At 50.7% G+C, this 15,599-nt stretch overlaps 28 non-coding genes across 28 annotated transcripts; all 28 read left to right on the top strand.

The window, feature by feature from the left end:
* Nucleotides 1-385: 385 nt before the first annotated feature.
* Nucleotides 386-492, top strand: LOC125783809 (U6 spliceosomal RNA). The gene has a single exon (XR_007426529.1). It is a non-coding gene; the product is annotated as a U6 spliceosomal RNA (small nuclear RNA).
* Nucleotides 493-770: 278 nt separating this feature from the next.
* On the top strand, nucleotides 771-934 carry LOC125783518 (U1 spliceosomal RNA). The gene has a single exon (XR_007426241.1). It is a non-coding gene; the product is annotated as a U1 spliceosomal RNA (small nuclear RNA).
* A 558-nt stretch (nucleotides 935-1,492) lies between these two features.
* On the top strand, nucleotides 1,493-1,599 carry LOC125783808 (U6 spliceosomal RNA). Its single transcript, XR_007426528.1, has one exon. It is a non-coding gene; the product is annotated as a U6 spliceosomal RNA (small nuclear RNA).
* Nucleotides 1,600-1,877: 278 nt separating this feature from the next.
* Nucleotides 1,878-2,041, top strand: LOC125783300 (U1 spliceosomal RNA). The gene has a single exon (XR_007426021.1). It is a non-coding gene; the product is annotated as a U1 spliceosomal RNA (small nuclear RNA).
* A 558-nt stretch (nucleotides 2,042-2,599) lies between these two features.
* On the top strand, nucleotides 2,600-2,706 carry LOC125783807 (U6 spliceosomal RNA). Its single transcript, XR_007426527.1, has one exon. It is a non-coding gene; the product is annotated as a U6 spliceosomal RNA (small nuclear RNA).
* A 278-nt stretch (nucleotides 2,707-2,984) lies between these two features.
* Nucleotides 2,985-3,148, top strand: LOC125783517 (U1 spliceosomal RNA). The gene has a single exon (XR_007426240.1). It is a non-coding gene; the product is annotated as a U1 spliceosomal RNA (small nuclear RNA).
* A 558-nt stretch (nucleotides 3,149-3,706) lies between these two features.
* Nucleotides 3,707-3,813, top strand: LOC125783806 (U6 spliceosomal RNA). Its single transcript, XR_007426526.1, has one exon. It is a non-coding gene; the product is annotated as a U6 spliceosomal RNA (small nuclear RNA).
* Nucleotides 3,814-4,091: 278 nt separating this feature from the next.
* Nucleotides 4,092-4,255, top strand: LOC125783470 (U1 spliceosomal RNA). The gene has a single exon (XR_007426193.1). It is a non-coding gene; the product is annotated as a U1 spliceosomal RNA (small nuclear RNA).
* Nucleotides 4,256-4,813: 558 nt separating this feature from the next.
* LOC125783805 (U6 spliceosomal RNA) lies at nucleotides 4,814-4,920 on the top strand. The gene has a single exon (XR_007426525.1). It is a non-coding gene; the product is annotated as a U6 spliceosomal RNA (small nuclear RNA).
* A 278-nt stretch (nucleotides 4,921-5,198) lies between these two features.
* On the top strand, nucleotides 5,199-5,362 carry LOC125783480 (U1 spliceosomal RNA). Its single transcript, XR_007426203.1, has one exon. It is a non-coding gene; the product is annotated as a U1 spliceosomal RNA (small nuclear RNA).
* Nucleotides 5,363-5,920: 558 nt separating this feature from the next.
* On the top strand, nucleotides 5,921-6,027 carry LOC125783923 (U6 spliceosomal RNA). Its single transcript, XR_007426643.1, has one exon. It is a non-coding gene; the product is annotated as a U6 spliceosomal RNA (small nuclear RNA).
* A 278-nt stretch (nucleotides 6,028-6,305) lies between these two features.
* Nucleotides 6,306-6,469, top strand: LOC125783529 (U1 spliceosomal RNA). The gene has a single exon (XR_007426252.1). It is a non-coding gene; the product is annotated as a U1 spliceosomal RNA (small nuclear RNA).
* A 558-nt stretch (nucleotides 6,470-7,027) lies between these two features.
* On the top strand, nucleotides 7,028-7,134 carry LOC125783804 (U6 spliceosomal RNA). Its single transcript, XR_007426524.1, has one exon. It is a non-coding gene; the product is annotated as a U6 spliceosomal RNA (small nuclear RNA).
* Nucleotides 7,135-7,412: 278 nt separating this feature from the next.
* LOC125783405 (U1 spliceosomal RNA) lies at nucleotides 7,413-7,576 on the top strand. Its single transcript, XR_007426128.1, has one exon. It is a non-coding gene; the product is annotated as a U1 spliceosomal RNA (small nuclear RNA).
* Nucleotides 7,577-8,134: 558 nt separating this feature from the next.
* On the top strand, nucleotides 8,135-8,241 carry LOC125783803 (U6 spliceosomal RNA). Its single transcript, XR_007426523.1, has one exon. It is a non-coding gene; the product is annotated as a U6 spliceosomal RNA (small nuclear RNA).
* A 278-nt stretch (nucleotides 8,242-8,519) lies between these two features.
* LOC125783404 (U1 spliceosomal RNA) lies at nucleotides 8,520-8,683 on the top strand. Its single transcript, XR_007426127.1, has one exon. It is a non-coding gene; the product is annotated as a U1 spliceosomal RNA (small nuclear RNA).
* A 558-nt stretch (nucleotides 8,684-9,241) lies between these two features.
* On the top strand, nucleotides 9,242-9,348 carry LOC125783936 (U6 spliceosomal RNA). Its single transcript, XR_007426656.1, has one exon. It is a non-coding gene; the product is annotated as a U6 spliceosomal RNA (small nuclear RNA).
* Nucleotides 9,349-9,626: 278 nt separating this feature from the next.
* On the top strand, nucleotides 9,627-9,790 carry LOC125783403 (U1 spliceosomal RNA). The gene has a single exon (XR_007426126.1). It is a non-coding gene; the product is annotated as a U1 spliceosomal RNA (small nuclear RNA).
* Nucleotides 9,791-10,348: 558 nt separating this feature from the next.
* On the top strand, nucleotides 10,349-10,455 carry LOC125783802 (U6 spliceosomal RNA). Its single transcript, XR_007426522.1, has one exon. It is a non-coding gene; the product is annotated as a U6 spliceosomal RNA (small nuclear RNA).
* A 278-nt stretch (nucleotides 10,456-10,733) lies between these two features.
* Nucleotides 10,734-10,897, top strand: LOC125783402 (U1 spliceosomal RNA). Its single transcript, XR_007426125.1, has one exon. It is a non-coding gene; the product is annotated as a U1 spliceosomal RNA (small nuclear RNA).
* A 558-nt stretch (nucleotides 10,898-11,455) lies between these two features.
* Nucleotides 11,456-11,562, top strand: LOC125783929 (U6 spliceosomal RNA). The gene has a single exon (XR_007426649.1). It is a non-coding gene; the product is annotated as a U6 spliceosomal RNA (small nuclear RNA).
* A 278-nt stretch (nucleotides 11,563-11,840) lies between these two features.
* On the top strand, nucleotides 11,841-12,004 carry LOC125783475 (U1 spliceosomal RNA). Its single transcript, XR_007426198.1, has one exon. It is a non-coding gene; the product is annotated as a U1 spliceosomal RNA (small nuclear RNA).
* A 558-nt stretch (nucleotides 12,005-12,562) lies between these two features.
* Nucleotides 12,563-12,669, top strand: LOC125783800 (U6 spliceosomal RNA). Its single transcript, XR_007426520.1, has one exon. It is a non-coding gene; the product is annotated as a U6 spliceosomal RNA (small nuclear RNA).
* Nucleotides 12,670-12,947: 278 nt separating this feature from the next.
* Nucleotides 12,948-13,111, top strand: LOC125783401 (U1 spliceosomal RNA). The gene has a single exon (XR_007426124.1). It is a non-coding gene; the product is annotated as a U1 spliceosomal RNA (small nuclear RNA).
* A 558-nt stretch (nucleotides 13,112-13,669) lies between these two features.
* On the top strand, nucleotides 13,670-13,776 carry LOC125783799 (U6 spliceosomal RNA). Its single transcript, XR_007426519.1, has one exon. It is a non-coding gene; the product is annotated as a U6 spliceosomal RNA (small nuclear RNA).
* Nucleotides 13,777-14,054: 278 nt separating this feature from the next.
* LOC125783492 (U1 spliceosomal RNA) lies at nucleotides 14,055-14,218 on the top strand. The gene has a single exon (XR_007426215.1). It is a non-coding gene; the product is annotated as a U1 spliceosomal RNA (small nuclear RNA).
* Nucleotides 14,219-14,776: 558 nt separating this feature from the next.
* LOC125783798 (U6 spliceosomal RNA) lies at nucleotides 14,777-14,883 on the top strand. The gene has a single exon (XR_007426518.1). It is a non-coding gene; the product is annotated as a U6 spliceosomal RNA (small nuclear RNA).
* Nucleotides 14,884-15,161: 278 nt separating this feature from the next.
* On the top strand, nucleotides 15,162-15,325 carry LOC125783400 (U1 spliceosomal RNA). The gene has a single exon (XR_007426123.1). It is a non-coding gene; the product is annotated as a U1 spliceosomal RNA (small nuclear RNA).
* Nucleotides 15,326-15,599: the final 274 nt, after the last annotated feature.

The raw sequence follows: 15,599 nt of genomic DNA, 5'->3' as shown, positions 1-15,599 counted from the left end.
TCCCAGTAGGCATATTCCTGTGAAAAAAAAGAAGTGGAATGGTAGCTCCAAAAGCTTGGAATTCATAGATCTGACCAGCACCTTCCTATGACATTCTTCAATGCAGCTCAGTCATTGCTTCTCAGCTCATGCTTGATTTCATTTAGTCACCTGGCATCCAAAGAACCTTCTTCTGCGTTCGAAGGTAGAAAATGTGCTATGTATACTAAGTACTGCCCCGTGTGAAACAAAAAAGCGTCACTGGAGTCCAAAGTGGGGAGGGCTTGACACTCCCAGCCTGTGAGGTGTCAAGAGGACACCTGATAAGCCTCTGAGGCCTGCCCTCTTGCAGAAACCCTGTTGAGGCGCGGAATGGTATATGGGAGAGACGTGGGCCACGTGGAGCGTGCTTGCTACGGCAGCACATATACTAAAATTGGATCGATACAGAGAAGATTAGCATGGCCCCTGCGAAAGGATGACACGCAAATCCGTGAGGCGCTCCTTGTTTTGTTCCGTCTAACGGAAAGTACGGCCCATGTCAGCATCTGCCCCGTAATGTCTTGAGATTGCTTTGCAAAAGCATGAGAAATGCTCGCAAGGCCTGCTAAGTAAATGCCCTGTCAGAGTCAAAGAGGTCGCTAGACGCAAGGACTCCGCGAGAGCCTTTAGTTCAGGATGAGAGGCGGGGCTACGATCTCATCAAGCCCCTCCCCTCAAGAATTACACCATCATCCTCTTCCTGCATTAGCTGCGGTCAGGATGAGCATTCCCCAAAAACAACAACTTTCATACTTACCTGGCAGGGGTGATACCATGATCAGAAAGGTGGTTCGCCCAGAGCGAGGCTCAGCCATTGCACTCGGGCTGTGCTGACCTTTGCGAATTCCCCAAATGCGGGAATCTCGACTGCATAATTTCTGGTACTGGGGGACTGCGTGCGCGCTCTCCCCTGACGTGCTTCTGTGACCAATGTAGAGTTGTGTTTCTGCGGCTTTGTGTTTGGCTGAGCAAAGTGTTGGGAAAGCAGCTGTAGGCGTTCCTTGCCGTAGAAAACAGGGGTGCCTTGTGACCCACGCTTTGGAGATCTGCCCCAGTGTCAAGCTCAGGTCAGACTTGCTGATGTTTTCCCAGTAGGCATATTCCTGTGAAAAAAAAGAAGTGGAATGGTAGCTCCAAAAGCTTGGAATTCATAGATCTGACCAGCACCTTCCTATGACATTCTTCAATGCAGCTCAGTCATTGCTTCTCAGCTCATGCTTGATTTCATTTAGTCACCTGGCATCCAAAGAACCTTCTTCTGCGTTCGAAGGTAGAAAATGTGCTATGTATACTAAGTACTGCCCCGTGTGAAACAAAAAAGCGTCACTGGAGTCCAAAGTGGGGAGGGCTTGACACTCCCAGCCTGTGAGGTGTCAAGAGGACACCTGATAAGCCTCTGAGGCCTGCCCTCTTGCAGAAACCCTGTTGAGGCGCGGAATGGTATATGGGAGAGACGTGGGCCACATGGAGCGTGCTTGCTACGGCAGCACATATACTAAAATTGGATCGATACAGAGAAGATTAGCATGGCCCCTGCGAAAGGATGACACGCAAATCCGTGAGGCGCTCCTTGTTTTGTTCCGTCTAACGGAAAGTACGGCCCATGTCAGCATCTGCCCCGTAATGTCTTGAGATTGCTTTGCAAAAGCATGAGAAATGCTCGCAAGGCCTGCTAAGTAAATGCCCTGTCAGAGTCAAAGAGGTCGCTAGACGCAAGGACTCCGCGAGAGCCTTTAGTTCAGGATGAGAGGCGGAGCTACGATCTCATCAAGCCCCTCCCCTCAAGAATTACACCATCACCCTCTTCCTGCATTAGCTGCGGTCAGGATGAGCATTCCCCAAAAACAACAACTTTCATACTTACCTGGCAGGGGTGATACCATGATCAGAAAGGTGGTTCGCCCAGAGCGAGGCTCAGCCATTGCACTCAGGCTGTGCTGACCTTTGCGAATTCCCCAAATGCGGGAATCTCGACTGCATAATTTCTGGTAGTGGGGGACTGCGTGCGCGCTCTCCCCTGACGTGCTTCTGTGACCAATGTAGAGTTGTGTTTCTGCGGCTTTGTGTTTGGCTGAGCAAAGTGTTGGGAAAGCAGCTGTAGGCGTTCCTTGCCGTAGAAAACGGGGGTGCCTTGTGACCCACGCTTTGGAGATCTGCCCCAGTGTCAAGCTCAGGTCAGACTTGCTGATGTTTTCCCAGTAGGCATATTCCTGTGAAAAAAAAGAAGTGGAATGGTAGCTCCAAAAGCTTGGAATTCATAGATCTGACCAGCACCTTCCTATGACATTCTTCAATGCAGCTCAGTCATTGCTTCTCAGCTCATGCTTGATTTCATTTAGTCACCTGGCATCCAAAGAACCTTCTTCTGCGTTCGAAGGTAGAAAATGTGCTATGTATACTAAGTACTGCCCCGTGTGAAACAAAAAAGCGTCACTGGAGTCCAAAGTGGGGAGGGCTTGACACTCCCAGCCTGTGAGGTGTCAAGAGGACACCTGATAAGCCTCTGAGGCCTGCCCTCTTGCAGAAACCCTGTTGAGGCGCGGAATGGTATATGGGAGAGACGTGGGCCACGTGAAGCGTGCTTGCTACGGCAGCACATATACTAAAATTGGATCGATACAGAGAAGATTAGCATGGCCCCTGCGAAAGGATGACACGCAAATCCGTGAGGCGCTCCTTGTTTTGTTCCGTCTAACGGAAAGTACGGCCCATGTCAGCATCTGCCCCGTAATGTCTTGAGATTGCTTTGCAAAAGCATGAGAAATGCTCGCAAGGCCTGCTAAGTAAATGCCCTGTCAGAGTCAAAGAGGTCGCTAGACGCAAGGACTCCGCGAGAGCCTTTAGTTCAGGATGAGAGGCGGGGCTACGATCTCATCAAGCCCCTCCCCTCAAGAATTACACCATCATCCTCTTCCTGCATTAGCTGCGGTCAGGATGAGCATTCCCCAAAAACAACAACTTTCATACTTACCTGGCAGGGGTGATACCATGATCAGAAAGGTGGTTCGCCCAGAGCGAGGCTCAGCCATTGCACTCGGGCTGTGCTGACCTTTGCGAATTCCCCAAATGCGGGAATCTCGACTGCATAATTTCTGGTACTGGGGGACTGCGTGCGCGCTCTCCCCTGACGTGCTTCTGTGACCAATGTAGAGTTGTGTTTCTGCGGCTTTGTGTTTGGCTGAGCAAAGTGTTGGGAAAGCAGCTGTAGGCGTTCCTTGCCGTAGAAAACAGGGGTGCCTTGTGACCCACGCTTTGGAGATCTGCCCCAGTGTCAAGCTCAGGTCAGACTTGCTGATGTTTTCCCAGTAGGCATATTCCTGTGAAAAAAAAGAAGTGGAATGGTAGCTCCAAAAGCTTGGAATTCATAGATCTGACCAGCACCTTCCTATGACATTCTTCAATGCAGCTCAGTCATTGCTTCTCAGCTCATGCTTGATTTCATTTAGTCACCTGGCATCCAAAGAACCTTCTTCTGCGTTCGAAGGTAGAAAATGTGCTATGTATACTAAGTACTGCCCCGTGTGAAACAAAAAAGCGTCACTGGAGTCCAAAGTGGGGAGGGCTTGACACTCCCAGCCTGTGAGGTGTCAAGAGGACACCTGATAAGCCTCTGAGGCCTGCCCTCTTGCAGAAACCCTGTTGAGGCGCGGAATGGTATATGGGAGAGACGTGGGCCACGTGGAGCGTGCTTGCTACGGCAGCACATATACTAAAATTGGATCGATACAGAGAAGATTAGCATGGCCCCTGCGAAAGGATGACACGCAAATCCGTGAGGCGCTCCTTGTTTTGTTCCGTCTAACGGAAAGTACGGCCCATGTCAGCATCTGCCCCGTAATGTCTTGAGATTGCTTTGCAAAAGCATGAGAAATGCTCGCAAGGCCTGCTAAGTAAATGCCCTGTCAGAGTCAAAGAGGTCGCTAGACGCAAGGACTCCGCGAGAGCCTTTAGTTCAGGATGAGAGGCGGAGCTACGATCTCATCAAGCCCCTCCCCTCAAGAATTACACCATCACCCTCTTCCTGCATTAGCTGCGGTCAGGATGAGCATTCCCCAAAAACAACAACTTTCATACTTACCTGGCAGGGGTGATACCATGATCAGAAAGGTGGTTCGCCCAGAGCGAGGCTCAGCCATTGCACTCAGGCTGTGCTGACCTTTGCGAATTCCCCAAATGCGGGAATCTCGACTGCATAATTTCTGATAGTGGGGGACTGCGTGCGCGCTCTCCCCTGACGTGCTTCTGTGACCAATGTAGAGTTGTGTTTCTGCGGCTTTGTGTTTGGCTGAGCAAAGTGTTGGGAAAGCAGCTGTAGGCGTTCCTTGCCGTAGAAAACGGGGGTGCCTTGTGACCCACGCTTTGGAGATCTGCCCCAGTGTCAAGCTCAGGTCAGACTTGCTGATGTTTTCCCAGTAGGCATATTCCTGTGAAAAAAAAGAAGTGGAATGGTAGCTCCAAAAGCTTGGAATTCATAGATCTGACCAGCACCTTCCTATGACATTCTTCAATGCAGCTCAGTCATTGCTTCTCAGCTCATGCTTGATTTCATTTAGTCACCTGGCATCCAAAGAACCTTCTTCTGCGTTCGAAGGTAGAAAATGTGCTATGTATACTAAGTACTGCCCCGTGTGAAACAAAAAAGCGTCACTGGAGTCCAAAGTGGGGAGGGCTTGACACTCCCAGCCTCTGAGGTGTCAAGAGGACACCTGATAAGCCTCTGAGGCCTGCCCTCTTGCAGAAACCCTGTTGAGGCGCGGAATGGTATATGGGAGAGACGTGGGCCACGTGGAGCGTGCTTGCTACGGCAGCACATATACTAAAATTGGATCGATACAGAGAAGATTAGCATGGCCCCTGCGAAAGGATGACACGCAAATCCGTGAGGCGCTCCTTGTTTTGTTCCGTCTAACGGAAAGTACGGCCCATGTCAGCATCTGCCCCGTAATGTCTTGAGATTGCTTTGCAAAAGCATGAGAAATGCTCGCAAGGCCTGCTAAGTAAATGCCCTGTCAGAGTCAAAGAGGTTGCTAGACGCAAGGACTCCGCGAGAGCCTTTAGTTCAGGATGAGAGGCGGGGCTACGATCTCATCAAGCCCCTCCCCTCAAGAATTACACCATCACCCTCTTCCTGCATTAGCTGCGGTCAGGATGAGCATTCCCCAAAAACAACAACTTTCATACTTACCTGGCAGGGGTGATACCATGATCAGAAAGGTGGTTCGCCCAGAGCGAGGCTCAGCCATTGCACTCGGGCTGTGCTGATCTTTGCGAATTCCCCAAATGCGGGAATCTCGACTGCATAATTTCTGGTAGTGGGGGACTGCGTGCGCGCTCTCCCCTGACGTGCTTCTGTGACCAATGTAGAGTTGTGTTTCTGCGGCTTTGTGTTTGGCTGAGCAAAGTGTTGGGAAAGCAGCTGTAGGCGTTCCTTGCCGTAGAAAACGGGGGTGCCTTGTGACCCACGCTTTGGAGATCTGCCCCAGTGTCAAGCTCAGGTCAGACTTGCTGATGTTTTCCCAGTAGGCATATTCCTGTGAAAAAAAAGAAGTGGAATGGTAGCTCCAAAAGCTTGGAATTCATAGATCTGACCAGCACCTTCCTATGACATTCTTCAATGCAGCTCAGTCATTGCTTCTCAGCTCATGCTTGATTTCATTTAGTCACCTGGCATCCAAAGAACCTTCTTCTGCGTTCGAAGGTAGAAAATGTGCTATGTATACTAAGTACTGCCCCGTGTGAAACAAAAAAGCGTCACTGGAGTCCAAAGTGGGGAGGGCTTGACACTGCCAGCCTGTGAGGTGTCAAGAGGACACCTGATAAGCCTCTGAGGCCTGCCCTCTTGCAGAAACCCTGTTGAGGCGCGGAATGGTATATGGGAGAGACGTGGGCCACGTGGAGCGTGCTTGCTACGGCAGCACATATACTAAAATTGGATCGATACAGAGAAGATTAGCATGGCCCCTGCGAAAGGATGACACTCAAATCCGTGAGGCGCTCCTTGTTTTGTTCCGTCTAACGGAAAGTACGGCCCATGTCAGCATCTGCCCCGTAATGTCTTGAGATTGCTTTGCAAAAGCATGAGAAATGCTCGCAAGGCCTGCTAAGTAAATGCCCTGTCAGAGTCAAAGAGGTCGCTAGACGCAAGGACTCCGCGAGAGCCTTTAGTTCAGGATGAGAGGCGGGGCTTCGATCTCATCAAGCCCCTCCCCTCAAGAATTACACCATCACCCTCTTCCTGCATTAGCTGCGGTCAGGATGAGCATTCCCCAAAAACAACAACTTTCATACTTACCTGGCAGGGGTGATACCATGATCAGAAAGGTGGTTCGCCCAGAGCGAGACTCAGCCATTGCACTCGGGCTGTGCTGACCTTTGCGAATTCCCCAAATGCGGGAATCTCGACTGCATAATTTCTGGTAGTGGGGGACTGCGTGCGCGCTCTCCCCTGACGTGCTTCTGTGACCAATGTAGAGTTGTGTTTCTGCGGCTTTGTGTTTGGCTGAGCAAAGTGTTGGGAAAGCAGCTGTAGGCGTTCCTTGCCGTAGAAAACGGGGGTGCCTTGTGACCCACGCTTTGGAGATCTGCCCCAGTGTCAAGCTCAGGTCAGACTTGCTGATGTTTTCCCAGTAGGCATATTCCTGTGAAAAAAAAGAAGTGGAATGGTAGCTCCAAAAGCTTGGAATTCATAGATCTGACCAGCACCTTCCTATGACATTCTTCAATGCAGCTCAGTCATTGCTTCTCAGCTCATGCTTGATTTCATTTAGTCACCTGGCATCCAAAGAACCTTCTTCTGCGTTCGAAGGTAGAAAATGTGCTATGTATACTAAGTACTGCCCCGTGTGAAACAAAAAAGCGTCACTGGAGTCCAAAGTGGGGAGGGCTTGACACTCCCAGCCTGTGAGGTGTCAAGAGGACACCTGATAAGCCTCTGAGGCCTGCCCTCTTGCAGAAACCCTGTTGAGGCGCGGAATGGTATATGGGAGAGACGTGGGCCACGTGGAGCGTGCTTGCTACGGCAGCACATATACTAAAATTGGATCGATACAGAGAAGATTAGCATGGCCCCTGCGAAAGGATGACACGCAAATCCGTGAGGCGCTCCTTGTTTTGTTCCGTCTAACGGAAAGTACGGCCCATGTCAGCATCTGCCCCGTAATGTCTTGAGATTGCTTTGCAAAAGCATGAGAAATGCTCGCAAGGCCTGCTAAGTAAATGCCCTGTCAGAGTCAAAGAGGTCGCTAGACGCAAGGACTCCGCAAGAGCCTTTAGTTCAGGATGAGAGGCGGGGCTACGATCTCATCAAGCCCCTCCCCTCAAGAATTACACCATCACCCTCTTCCTGCATTAGCTGCGGTCAGGATGAGCATTCCCCAAAAACAACAACTTTCATACTTACCTGGCAGGGGTGATACCATGATCAGAAAGGTGGTTCGCCCAGAGCGAGGCTCAGCCATTGCACTCGGGCTGTGCTGACCTTTGCGAATTCCCCAAATGCGGGAATCTCGACTGCATAATTTCTGGTAGTGGGGGACTGCGTGCGCGCTCTCCCCTGACGTGCTTCTGTGACCAATGTAGAGTTGTGTTTCTGCGGCTTTGTGTTTGGCTGAGCAAAGTGTTGGGAAAGCAGCTGTAGGCGTTCCTTGCCGTAGAAAACGGGGGTGCCTTGTGACCCACGCTTTGGAGATCTGCCCCAGTGTCAAGCTCAGGTCAGACTTGCTGATGTTTTCCCAGTAGGCATATTCCTGTGAAAAAAAAGAAGTGGAATGGTAGCTCCAAAAGCTTGGAATTCATAGATCTGACCAGCACCTTCCTATGACATTCTTCAATGCAGCTCAGTCATTGCTTCTCAGCTCATGCTTGATTTCATTTAGTCACCTGGCATCCAAAGAACCTTCTTCTGCATTCGAAGGTAGAAAATGTGCTATGTATACTAAGTACTGCCCCGTGTGAAACAAAAAAGCGTCACTGGAGTCCAAAGTGGGGAGGGCTTGACACTCCCAGCCTGTGAGGTGTCAAGAGGACACCTGATAAGCCTCTGAGGCCTGCCCTCTTGCAGAAACCCTGTTGAGGCGCGGAATGGTATATGGGAGAGACGTGGGCCACGTGGAGCGTGCTTGCTACGGCAGCACATATACTAAAATTGGATCGATACAGAGAAGATTAGCATGGCCCCTGCGAAAGGATGACACGCAAATCCGTGAGGCGCTCCTTGTTTTGTTCCGTCTAACGGAAAGTACGGCCCATGTCAGCATCTGCCCCGTAATGTCTTGAGATTGCTTTGCAAAAGCATGAGAAATGCTCGCAAGGCCTGCTAAGTAAATGCCCTGTCAGAGTCAAAGAGGTCGCTAGACGCAAGGACTCCGCGAGAGCCTTTAGTTCAGGATGAGAGGCGGGGCTACGATCTCATCAAGCCCCTCCCCTCAAGAATTACACCATCACCCTCTTCCTGCATTAGCTGCGGTCAGGATGAGCATTCCCCAAAAACAACAACTTTCATACTTACCTGGCAGGGGTGATACCATGATCAGAAAGGTGGTTCGCCCAGAGCGAGGCTCAGCCATTGCACTCGGGCTGTGCTGACCTTTGCGAATTCCCCAAATGCGGGAATCTCGACTGCATAATTTCTGGTAGTGGGGGACTGCGTGCGCGCTCTCCCCTGACGTGCTTCTGTGACCAATGTAGAGTTGTGTTTCTGCGGCTTTGTGTTTGGCTGAGCAAAGTGTTGGGAAAGCAGCTGTAGGCGTTCCTTGCCGTAGAAAACGGGGGTGCCTTGTGACCCACGCTTTGGAGATCTGCCCCAGTGTCAAGCTCAGGTCAGACTTGCTGATGTTTTCCCAGTAGGCATATTCCTGTGAAAAAAAAGAAGTGGAATGGTAGCTCCAAAAGCTTGGAATTCATAGATCTGACCAGCACCTTCCTATGACATTCTTCAATGCAGCTCAGTCATTGCTTCTCAGCTCATGCTTGATTTCATTTAGTCACCTGGCATCCAAAGAACCTTCTTCTGCGTTCGAAGGTAGAAAATGTGCTATGTATACTAAGTACTGCCCCGTGTGAAACAAAAAAGCGTCACTGGAGTCCAAAGTGGGGAGGGCTTGACACTCCCAGCCTGTGAGGTGTCAAGAGGACACCTGATAAGCCTCTGAGGCCTGCCCTCTTGCAGAAACCCTGTTGAGGCGCGGAATGGTATATGGGAGAGACGTGGGCCACGTGGAGCGTGTTTGCTACGGCAGCACATATACTAAAATTGGATAGATACAGAGAAGATTAGCATGGCCCCTGCGAAAGGATGACACGCAAATCCGTGAGGCGCTCCTTGTTTTGTTCCGTCTAACGGAAAGTACGGCCCATGTCAGCATCTGCCCCGTAATGTCTTGAGATTGCTTTGCAAAAGCATGAGAAATGCTCGCAAGGCCTGCTAAGTAAATGCCCTGTCAGAGTCAAAGAGGTCGCTAGACGCAAGGACTCCGCGAGAGCCTTTAGTTCAGGATGAGAGGCGGGGCTACGATCTCATCAAGCCCCTCCCCTCAAGAATTACACCATCACCCTCTTCCTGCATTAGCTGCGGTCAGGATGAGCATTCCCCAAAAACAACAACTTTCATACTTACCTGGCAGGGGTGATACCATGATCAGAAAGGTGGTTCGCCCAGAGCGAGGCTCAGCCATTGCACTCGGGCTGTGCTGACCTTTGCGAATTCCCCAAATGCGGGAATCTCGACTGCATAATTTCTGGTAGTGGGGGACTGCGTGCGCGCTCTCCCCTGACGTGCTTCTGTGACCAATGTAGAGTTGTGTTTCTGCGGCTTTGTGTTTGGCTGAGCAAAGTGTTGGGAAAGCAGCTGTAGGCGTTCCTTGCCGTAGAAAACGGGGGTGCCTTGTGACCCACGCTTTGGAGATCTGCCCCAGTGTCAAGCTCAGGTCAGACTTGCTGATGTTTTCCCAGTAGGCATATTCCTGTGAAAAAAAAGAAGTGGAATGGTAGCTCCAAAAGCTTGGAATTCATAGATCTGACCAGCACCTTCCTATGACATTCTTCAATGCAGCTCAGTCATTGCTTCTCAGCTCATGCTTGATTTCATTTAGTCACCTGGCATCCAAAGAACCTTCTTCTGCGTTCGAAGGTAGAAAATGTGCTATGTATACTAAGTACTGCCCCGTGTGAAACAAAAAAGCGTCACTGGAGTCCAAAGTGGGGAGGGCTTGACACTCCCAGCCTGTGAGGTGTCAAGAGGACACCTGATAAGCCTCTGAGGCCTGCCCTCTTGCAGAAACCCTGTTGAGGCGCGGAATGGTATATGGGAGAGACGTGGGCCACGTGGAGCGTGCTTGCTACGGCAGCACATATACTAAAATTGGATCGATACAGAGAAGATTAGCATGGCCCCTGCGAAAGGATGACACGCAAATCCGTGAGGCGCTCCTTGTTTTGTTCCGTCTAACGGAAAGTACGGCCCATGTCAGCATCTGCCCCGTAATGTCTTGAGATTGCTTTGCAAAAGCATGAGAAATGCTCGCAAGGCCTGCTAAGTAAATGCCCTGTCAGAGTCAAAGAGGTCGCTAGACGCAAGGACTCCGCGAGAGCCTTTAGTTCAGGATGAGAGGCGGGGCTACGATCTCATCAAGCCCCTCCCCTCAAGAATTACACCATCACCCTCTTCCTGCATTAGCTGCGGTCAGGATGAGCATTCCCCAAAAACAACAACTTTCATACTTACCTGGCAGGGGTGATACCATGATCAGAAAGGTGGTTCGCCCAGAGCGAGGCTCAGCCATTGCACTCGGGCTGTGCTGACCTTTGCGAATTCCCCAAATGCGGGAATCTCGACTGCATAATTTCTGGTAGTGGGGGACTGCGTGCGCGCTCTCCCCTGACGTGCTTCTGTGACCAATGTAGAGTTGTGTTTCTGCGGCTTTGTGTTTGGCTGAGCAAAGTGTTGGGAAAGCAGCTGTAGGCGTTCCTTGCCGTAGAAAACGGGGGTGCCTTGTGACCCACGCTTTGGAGATCTGCCCCAGTGTCAAGCTCAGGTCAGACTTGCTGATGTTTTCCCAGTAGGCATATTCCTGTGAAAAAAAAGAAGTGGAATGGTAGCTCCAAAAGCTTGGAATTCATAGATCTGACCAGCACCTTCCTATGACATTCTTCAATGCAGCTCAGTCATTGCTTCTCAGCTCATGCTTGATTTCATTTAGTCACCTGGCATCCAAAGAACCTTCTTCTGCGTTCGAAGGTAGAAAATGTGCTATGTATACTAAGTACTGCCCCGTGTGAAACAAAAAAGCGTCACTGGAGTCCAAAGTGGGGAGGGCTTGACACTCCCAGCCTGTGAGGTGTCAAGAGGACACCTGATAAGCCTCTGAGGCCTGCCCTCTTGCAGAAACCCTGTTGAGGCGCGGAATGGTATATGGGAGAGACGTGGGCCACGTGGAGCGTGCTTGCTACGGCAGCACATATACTAAAATTGGATTGATACAGAGAAGATTAGCATGGCCCCTGCGAAAGGATGACACGCAAATCCGTGAGGCGCTCCTTGTTTTGTTCCGTCTAACGGAAAGTACGGCCCATGTCAGCATCTGCCCCGTAATGTCTTGAGATTGCTTTGCAAAAGCATGAGAAATGCTCGCAAGGCCTGCTAAGTAAATGCCCTGTCAGAGTCAAAGAGGTCGCTAGACGCAAGGACTCCGCGAGAGCCTTTAGTTCAGGATGAGAGGCGGGGCTACGATCTCATCAAGCCCCTCCCCTCAAGAATTACACCATCCCCCTCTTCCTGCATTAGCTGCGGTCAGGATGAGCATTCCCCAAAAACAACAACTTTCATACTTACCTGGCAGGGGTGATACCATGATCAGAAAGGTGGTTTGCCCAGAGCGAGGCTCAGCCATTGCACTCGGGCTGTGCTGACCTTTGCGAATTCCCCAAATGCGGGAATCTCGACTGCATAATTTCTGGTAGTGGGGGACTGCGTGCGCGCTCTCCCCTGACGTGCTTCTGTGACCAATGTAGAGTTGTGTTTCTGCGGCTTTGTGTTTGGCTGAGCAAAGTGTTGGGAAAGCAGCTGTAGGCGTTCCTTGCCGTAGAAAACGGGGGTGCCTTGTGACCCACGCTTTGGAGATCTGCCCCAGTGTCAAGCTCAGGTCAGACTTGCTGATGTTTTCCCAGTAGGCATATTCCTGTGAAAAAAAAGAAGTGGAATGGTAGCTCCAAAAGCTTGGAATTCATAGATCTGACCAGCACCTTCCTATGACATTCTTCAATGCAGCTCAGTCATTGCTTCTCAGCTCATGCTTGATTTCATTTAGTCACCTGGCATCCAAAGAACCTTCTTCTGCGTTCGAAGGTAGAAAATGTGCTATGTATACTAAGTACTGCCCCGTGTGAAACAAAAAAGCGTCACTGGAGTCCAAAGTGGGGAGGGCTTGACACTCCCAGCCTGTGAGGTGTCAAGAGGACACCTGATAAGCCTCTGAGGCCTGCCCTCTTGCAGAAACCCTGTTGAGGCGCGGAATGGTATATGGGAGAGACGTGGGCCACGTGGAGCGTGCTTGCTACGGCAGCACATATACTAAAATTGGATCGATACAGAGAAGATTAGCATGGCCCCTGCGAAAGGATGACACGCAAATCCGTGAGGCGCTCCTTGTTTTGTTCCGTCTAACGGAAAGTACGGCCCATGTCAGCATCTGCCCCGTAATGTCTTGAGATTGCTATGCAAAAGCATGAGAAATGCTCGCAAGGCCTGCTAAGTAAATGCCCTGTCAGAGTCAAAGAGGTCGCTAGACGCAAGGACTCCGCGAGAGCCTTTAGTTCAGGATGAGAGGCGGGGCTACGATCTCATCAAGCCCCTCCCCTCAAGAATTACACCATCACCCTCTTCCTGCATTAGCTGCGGTCAGGATGAGCATTCCCCAAAAACAACAACTTTCATACTTACCTGGCAGGGGTGATACCATGATCAGAAAGGTGGTTCGCCCAGAGCGAGGCTCAGCCATTGCACTCGGGCTGTGCTGACCTTTGCGAATTCCCCAAATGCGGGAATCTCGACTGCATAATTTCTGGTAGTGGGGGACTGCGTGCGCGCTCTCCCCTGACGTGCTTCTGTGACCAATGTAGAGTTGTGTTTCTGCGGCTTTGTGTTTGGCTGAGCAAAGTGTTGGGAAAGCAGCTGTAGGCGTTCCTTGCCGTAGAAAACGGGGGTGCCTTGTGACCCACGCTTTGGAGATCTGCCCCAGTGTCAAGCTCAGGTCAGACTTGCTGATGTTTTCCCAGTAGGCATATTCCTGTGAAAAAAAAGAAGTGGAATGGTAGCTCCAAAAGCTTGGAATTCATAGATCTGACCAGCACCTTCCTATGACATTCTTCAATGCAGCTCAGTCATTGCTTCTCAGCTCATGCTTGATTTCATTTAGTCACCTGGCATCCAAAGAACCTTCTTCTGCGTTCGAAGGTAGAAAATGTGCTATGTATACTAAGTACTGCCCCGTGTGAAACAAAAAAGCGTCACTGGAGTCCAAAGTGGGGAGGGCTTGACACTCCCAGCCTGTGAGGTGTCAAGAGGACACCTGATAAGCCTCTGAGGCCTGCCCTCTTGCAGAAACCCTGTTGAGGCGCGGAATGGTATATGGGAGAGACGTGGGCCACGTGGAGCGTGCTTGCTACGGCAGCACATATACTAAAATTGGATCGATACAGAGAAGATTAGCATGGCCCCTGCGAAAGGATGACACGCAAATCCGTGAGGCGCTCCTTGTTTTGTTCCGTCTAACGGAAAGTACGGCCCATGTCAGCATCTGCCCCGTAATGTCTTGAGATTGCTTTGCAAAAGCATGAGAAATGCTCGCAAGGCCTGCTAAGTAAATGCCCTGTCAGAGTCAAAGAGGTCGCTAGACGCAAGGACTCCGCGAGAGCCTTTAGTTCAGGATGAGAGGCGGGGCTACGATCTCATCAAGCCCCTCCCCTCAAGAATTACACCATCACCCTCTTCCTGCATTAGCTGCGGTCAGGATGAGCATTCCCCAAAAACAACAACTTTCATACTTACCTGGCAGGGGTGATACCATGATCAGAAAGGTGGTTCGCCCAGAGCGAGGCTCAGCCATTGCATTCGGGCTGTGCTGACCTTTGCGAATTCCCCAAATGCGGGAATCTCGACTGCATAATTTCTGGTAGTGGGGGACTGCGTGCGCGCTCTCCCCTGACGTGCTTCTGTGACCAATGTAGAGTTGTGTTTCTGCGGCTTTGTGTTTGGCTGAGCAAAGTGTTGGGAAAGCAGCTGTAGGCGTTCCTTGCCGTAGAAAACGGGGTTGCCTTGTGACCCACGCTTTGGAGATCTGCCCCAGTGTCAAGCTCAGGTCAGACTTGCTGATGTTTTCCCAGTAGGCATATTCCTGTGAAAAAAAAGAAGTGGAATGGTAGCTCCAAAAGCTTGGAATTCATAGATCTGACCAGCACCTTCCTATGACATTCTTCAATGCAGCTCAGTCATTGCTTCTCAGCTCATGCTTGATTTCATTTAGTCACCTGGCATCCAAAGAACCTTCTTCTGCGTTCGAAGGTAGAAAATGTGCTATGTATACTAAGTACTGCCCCGTGTGAAACAAAAAAGCGTCACTGGAGTCCAAAGTGGGGAGGGCTTGACACTCCCAGCCTGTGAGGTGTCAAGAGGACACCTGATAAGCCTCTGAGGCCTGCCCTCTTGCAGAAACCCTGTTGAGGCGCGGAATGGTATATGGGAGAGACGTGGGCCACGTGGAGCGTGCTTGCTACGGCAGCACATATACTAAAATTGGATCGATACAGAGAAGATTAGCATGGCCCCTGCGAAAGGATGACACGCAAATCCGTGAGGCGCTCCTTGTTTTGTTCCGTCTAACGGAAAGTACGGCCCATGTCAGCATCTGCCCCGTAATGTCTTGAGATTGCTTTGCAAAAGCATGAGAAATGCTCGCAAGGCCTGCTAAGTAAATGCCCTGTCAGAGTCAAAGAGGTCGCTAGACGCAAGGACTCCGCGAGAGCCTTTAGTTCAGGATGAGAGGCGGGGCTACGATCTCATCAAGCCCCTCCCCTCAAGAATTACACCATCACCCTCTTCCTGCATTAGCTGCGGTCAGGATGAGCATTCCCCAAAAACAACAACTTTCATACTTACCTGGCAGGGGTGATACCATGATCAGAAAGGTGGTTCGCCCAGAGCGAGGCTCAGCCATTGCACTCGGGCTGTGCTGACCTTTGCGAATTCCCCAAATGCGGGAATCTCGACTGCATAATTTCTGGTAGTGGGGGACTGCGTGCGCGCTCTCCCCTGACGTGCTTCTGTGACCAATGTAGAGTTGTGTTTCTGCGGCTTTGTGTTTGGTTGAGCAAAGTGTTGGGAAAGCAGCTGTAGGCGTTCCTTGCCGTAGAAAACGGGGGTGCCTTGTGACCCACGCTTTGGAGATCTGCCCCAGTGTCAAGCTCAGGTCAGACTTGCTGATGTTTTCCCAGTAGGCATATTCCTGTGAAAAAAAAGAAGTGGAATGGTAGCTCCAAAAGCTTGGAATTCATAGATCTGACCAGCACCTTCCTATGACATTCTTCAA

Source organism: Astyanax mexicanus, chromosome 18, assembly GCF_023375975.1.
Source record: "Astyanax mexicanus isolate ESR-SI-001 chromosome 18, AstMex3_surface, whole genome shotgun sequence".
Lineage (NCBI taxonomy): Eukaryota > Metazoa > Chordata > Actinopteri > Characiformes > Acestrorhamphidae > Astyanax > Astyanax mexicanus.
Note: the sequence above shows the minus strand (reverse complement) of the source record. Positions and strands in the feature narration are given on the sequence as shown.